Source organism: Mustelus asterias, chromosome 32 (genome assembly GCF_964213995.1).
Source record: "Mustelus asterias chromosome 32, sMusAst1.hap1.1, whole genome shotgun sequence".
Lineage (NCBI taxonomy): Eukaryota > Metazoa > Chordata > Chondrichthyes > Carcharhiniformes > Triakidae > Mustelus > Mustelus asterias.
In genome coordinates, this window is record NC_135832.1 from 272,538 (window position 1) to 278,537 (window position 6,000).

Sequence of the window (6,000 nt, forward strand, 5' to 3'; positions counted from 1 at the left end):
CCAATGGACCCCAAACCACTCCCCTCTCTCTCTCTCTCAGGGAGATATCTGTACACTGACTGGTGTCTCTCAGTCCCCTCTCTCTCTCTCTCAGGGAGATATCTGTACACTGACTGGTGTCTCTCAATCCCTTCTCTCTCTCTCAGGGAGATATCTGTACACTGACTGGTGTCTCTCAGTCCCCTCTCTCTCTCTCAGGGAGATATCTGTACACTGACTGGTGTCTCTCAGTCCTCTCTCTCTCTCAGGGAGATATCTGTACACTGACTGGTGTCTCTCAGTCCCCTCTCTCTCTCTCTCAGGGAGATATCTGTACACTGACTGGTGTCTCTCAATCCCTTCTCTCTCTCTCAGGGAGATATCTGTACACTGACTGGTGTCTCTCAATCCCCTCTCTCTCTCAGGGAGATATCTGTACACTGACTGGTGTCTCTCAGTCCCCCCTCTCTCTCTCTCAGGGAGATATCTGTACACTGACTGGTGTCTCTCAGTCCCCTCTCTCTCTCAGGGAGATATCTGTACACTGACTGGTGTCTCTCAGTCCCCTCACTCTCTCTCAGGGAGATATCTGTACACTGACTGGTGTCTCTCAGTCCTCTCTCTCTCTCTCAGGGAGATATCTGTACACTGACTGGTGTCTCTCAGTCCCCCCTCTCTCTCTCTCAGGTAGATATCTGTACACTGACTGGTGTCTCTCAGTCCTCTCTCTCTCTCTCTCAGGGAGATATCTGTACACTGACTGGTGTCTCTCAGTCCCCTCTCTCTCTCTCTCAGGGAGATATCTGTACACTGACTGGTGTCTCTCAGTCCCCTCTCTCTCTCTCAGGGAGATATCTGTACACTGACTGGTGTCTCTCAGTCCCCTCTCTCTCTCAGGGAGATATCTGTACACTGACTGGTGTCTCTCAGTCCTCTCTCGCTCTCTCAGGGAGATATCTGTACACTGACTGGTGTCTCTCAGTCCTCTCTCTCTCTCTCTCACGGAGATATCTGTACACTGACTGGTGTCTCTCAGTCCCCTCTCTCTCTCTCAGGGAGATATCTGTACACTGACTGGTGTCTCTCAGTCCCCTCTCTCTCTCTCAGGGAGATATCTGTACACTGACTGGTGTCTCTCAGTCCCCTCTCTCTCTCTCAGGGAGATATCTGTACACTGACTGGTGTCTCTCAGTCCCCTCTCTCTCTCTCTCTCTCTCAGGGAGATATCTGTACACTGACTGGTGTCTCTCAGTCCCCTCTCTCTCTCTCTCAGGGAGATATCTGTACACTGACTGGTGTCTCTCAGTCCCCTCTCTCTCTCTCTCAGGGAGATATCTGTACACTGACTGGTGTCTCTCAGTCCCCTCTCTCTCTCTCTCAGGGAGATATCTGTACACTGACTGGTGTCTCTCAGTCCCCTCTCTCTCTCTCAGGGAGATATCTGTACACTGACTGGTGTCTCTCAGTCCCCTCTCTCTCTCTCTCTCAGGGAGATATCTGTACACTGACTGGTGTCTCTCAGTCCCCTCTCTCTCTCTCAGGGAGATATCTGTGCACTGACTGGTGTCTCTCAGTCCCCTCTCTCTCTCTCAGGGAGATATCTGTACACTGACTGGTGTCTCTCAGTCCTCTCTCTCTCTCTCTCAGGGAGATATCTGTACACTGACTGGTGTCTCTCAGTCCCCTCTCTCTCTCTCAGGGAGATATCTGTACACTGACTGGTGTCTCTCAGTCCCCTCTCTCTCTCTCTCTCAGGGAGATATCTGTACACTGACTGGTGTCTCTCAGTCCCCTCTCTCTCTCTCAGGGAGATATCTGTGCACTGACTGGTGTCTCTCAGTCCCCTCTCTCTCTCTCAGGGAGATATCTGTACACTGACTGGTGTCTCTCAGTCCTCTCTCTCTCTCAGGGAGATATCTGTACACTGACTGGTGTCTCTCAGTCCCCTCTCTCTCTCTCAGGGAGATATCTGTACACTGACTGGTGTCTCTCAGTCCCCTCTCTCTCTCTCTCAGGGAGATATCTGTACACTGACTGGTGTCTCTCAGTCCTCTCTCTCTCTCTCAGGGAGATATCTGTACACTGACTGGTGTCTCTCAGTCCCCTCTCTCTCTCTCTCTCAGGGAGCTATCTGTACACTGACTGGTGTCTCTCAGTCCCCCCTCTCTCTCTCAGGGAGATATCTGTACACTGACTGGTGTCTCTCAGTCCCCTCTCTCTCTCTCAGGGAGATATCTGTACACTGGCTGGTGTCTCTCAGTCCCCTCTCTCTCTCTCTCAGGGAGATATCTGTTCACTGACTGGTGTCTCTCAGTCCCCTCTCTCTCTCTCTCTCAGGGAGATATCTGTACACTGACTGGTGTCTCTCAGTCCCCTCTCTCTCTCTCAGGGAGATATCTGTACACTGACTGGTGTCTCTCAGTCCTCTCTCTCTCTCTCTCTCTCAGGGAGATATCTGTACACTGACTGGTGTCTCTCAGTCCCCTCTCTCTCTCTCAGGGAGATATCTGTACACTGACTGGTGTCTCTCAGTCCCCTCTCTCTCTCTCTCTCTCAGGGAGATATCTGTACACTGACTGGTGTCTCTCAGTCCCCTCTCTCTCAGGGAGATATCTGTACACTGACTGGTGTCTCTCAGTCCCCTCTCTCTCTCTCAGGGAGATATCTGTACACTGACTGGTGTCTCTCAGTCCCCTCTCTCTCTCTCAGGGAGATATCTGTACACTGACTGGTGTCTCTCAGTCCCCTCTCTCTCTCTCAGGGAGATATCTGTACACTGACTGGTGTCTCTCAGTCCCCCCTCTCTCTCTCAGGGAGATATCTGTACACTGACTGGTGTCTCTCAGTCCTCTCTCTCTCTCTCTCAGGGAGATATCTGTACACTGACTGGTGTCTCTCAGTCTCCTCTCTCTCTCTCAGGGAGATATCTGTACACTGACTGGTGTCTCTCAGTCCCCTCTCTCTCTCTCAGGGAGATATCTGTACACTGACTGGTGTCTCTCAGTCCTCTCTCTCTCTCTCTCAGGGAGATATCTGTACACTGACTGGTGTCTCTCAGTCCCCTCTCTCTCTCAGGGAGATATCTGTACACTGACTGGTGTCTCTCAGTCCCCTCTCTCTCTCTCTCTCAGGGAGATATCTGTACACTGACTGGTGTCTCTCAGTCCTCTCTCTCTCTCTCTCTCTCAGGGAGATATCTGTACACTGACTGGTGTCTCTCAGTCCTCTCTCTCTCTCTCTCTCTCTCTCAGGGAGATATCTGTACACTGACTGGTGTCTCTCAGTCCCCTCTCTCTCTCTCAGGGAGATATCTGTACACTGACTGGTGTCTCTCAGTCCCCTCTCTCTCTCTCAGGGAGATATCTGTACACTGACTGGTGTCTCTCAGTCCCCCCTCTCTCTCTCAGGGAGATATCTGTGCACTGACTGGTGTCTCTCAGTCCCCTCTCTCTCTCTCAGGGAGATATCTGTACACTGACTGGTGTCTCTCAGTCCTCTCTCTCTCTCAGGGAGATATCTGTACACTGACTGGTGTCTCTCAGTCCCCTCTCTCTCTCTCAGGGAGATATCTGTACACTGACTGGTGTCTCTCAGTCCCCTCTCTCTCTCTCTCAGGGAGATATCTGTACACTGACTGGTGTCTCTCAGTCCTCTCTCTCTCTCTCAGTGAGATATCTGTACACTGACTGGTGTCTCTCAGTCCCCTCTCTCTCTCTCTCTCAGGGAGATATCTGTACACTGACTGGTGTCTCTCAGTCCCCTCTCTCTATCTCAGGGAGATATCTGTACACTGACTGGTGTCTCTCAGTCCCCTCTCCCTGTCTCAGGGAGATATCTGTACACTGGCTGGTGTCTCTCAGTCCCCTCTCTCTCTCTCAGGGAGATATCTGTACACTGACTGGTGTCTCTCAGTCCCCTCTCTCTCTCTCTCTCAGGGAGATATCTGTACACTGACTGGTGTCTCTCAGTCCCCTCTCTCTCTCTCAGGGAGATATCTGTACACTGACTGGTGTCTCTCAGTCCTCTCTCTCTCTCTCTCAGGGAGATATCTGTACACTGACTGGTGTCTCTCAGTCCCCTCTCTCTCTCTCAGGGAGATATCTGTACACTGACTGGTGTCTCTCAGTCCCCTCTCTCTCTCTCTCAGGGAGATATCTGTACACTGACTGGTGTCTCTCAGTCCCCTCTCTCTCAGGGAGATATCTGTACACTGACTGGTGTCTCTCAGTCCCCTCTCTCTCTCTCAGGGAGATATCTGTACACTGACTGGTGTCTCTCAGTCCCCTCTCTCTCTCTCAGGGAGATATCTGTACACTGACTGGTGTCTCTCAGTCCCCTCTCTCTCTCTCAGGGAGATATCTGTACACTGACTGGTGTCTCTCAGTCCCCCCTCTCTCTCTCAGGGAGATATCTGTACACTGACTGGTGTCTCTCAGTCCTCTCTCTCTCTCTCTCAGGGAGATATCTGTACACTGACTGGTGTCTCTCAGTCTCCTCTCTCTCTCTCAGGGAGATATCTGTACACTGACTGGTGTCTCTCAGTCCCCTCTCTCTCTCTCAGGGAGATATCTGTACACTGACTGGTGTCTCTCAGTCCTCTCTCTCTCTCTCTCAGGGAGATATCTGTACACTGACTGGTGTCTCTCAGTCCCCTCTCTCTCTCAGGGAGATATCTGTACACTGACTGGTGTCTCTCAGTCCCCTCTCTCTCTCTCTCTCTCAGGGAGATATCTGTACACTGACTGGTGTCTCTCAGTCCTCTCTCTCTCTCTCTCTCAGGGAGATATCTGTACACTGACTGGTGTCTCTCAGTCCCCTCTCTCTCTCTCAGGGTGATATCTGTACACTGACTGGTGTCTCTCAGTCCCCTCTCTCTCCCCCTCAGGGAGATATCTGTACACTGACTGGTGTCTCTCAGTCCTCTCTCTCTCTCAGGGAGATATCTGTACACTGACTGGTGTCTCTCAGTCCTCTCTCTCTCAGGGAGATATCTGTACACTGACTGGTGTCTCTCAGTCCTCTCTCTCTCTCTCTCTCTCTCAGGGAGATATCTGTACACTGACTGGAGTCTCTCAGTCCTCTCTCTCTCAGGGAGATATCTGTACACTGACTGGTGTCTCTCAGTCCTCTCTCTCTCTCAGGGAGATATCTGTACACTGACTGGTGTCTCTCAGTCCCCTCTCTCTCTCTCAGGGAGATATCTGTACACTGACTGGTGTCTCTCAGTCCCCTCTCTCTCCCTCAGGGAGATATCTGTACACTGACTGGTGTCTCTCAGTCCTCTCTCTCTCTCTCTCAGGGAGATATCTGTACACTGACTGGTGTCTCTCAGTCCCCTCTCTCTCCCTCAGGGAGATATCTGTACACTGACTGGTGTCTCTCAGTCCCCCCTCTCACTCTCCCTCAGGGAGATATCTGTACACTGACTGGTGTCTCTCAGTCCTCTCTCTCTCTCTCTCAGGGAGATATCTGTACACTGACTGGTGTCTCTCAGTCCCCTCTCTCTCCCTCTCTCAGGGAGATATCTGTACACAGACTGGTGTCTCTCAGTCCCCTCTGTCTCTCTCAGGGAGACAGAACCTGTGTACAGATACACAGCCCTTTCTCCCCGAACGCTGTTATCCTTCCTGGGAAGGTGAGTGGGCCTTTAGCCTGGTAGTGTTGGCTCCACCGTTGTGTGGGCCCTGCAGTAAAGTGGTTGTTGTGAGTGATCTGCTGCATAGCCTGGGCCCTGTCATGTGTGTGTCTCAAACCGAAGCTTCGTAGCCCTGGAACTGGAGACTTCCTTCCTGCTCCAAGCTGCAAAGCTGCCTTGTGTTTTCACAGATACTCCCAGAATAGATGTGGGAGCTTGGCCTCTGAGCTCCTGCCTTGTCTTCCTTGTCCGAGGTGTGACCCGCTGTCCACCGACCGTCACACCTCGCTGCTCCAGCTGCCTGCTTTTCGTGACGCCCCGGCCACTGCTTCTGTTGCTGTCTTCCTGTTTGTGGTTCGCGGGGCCTTGGTTAGCAGGTAGCAGTG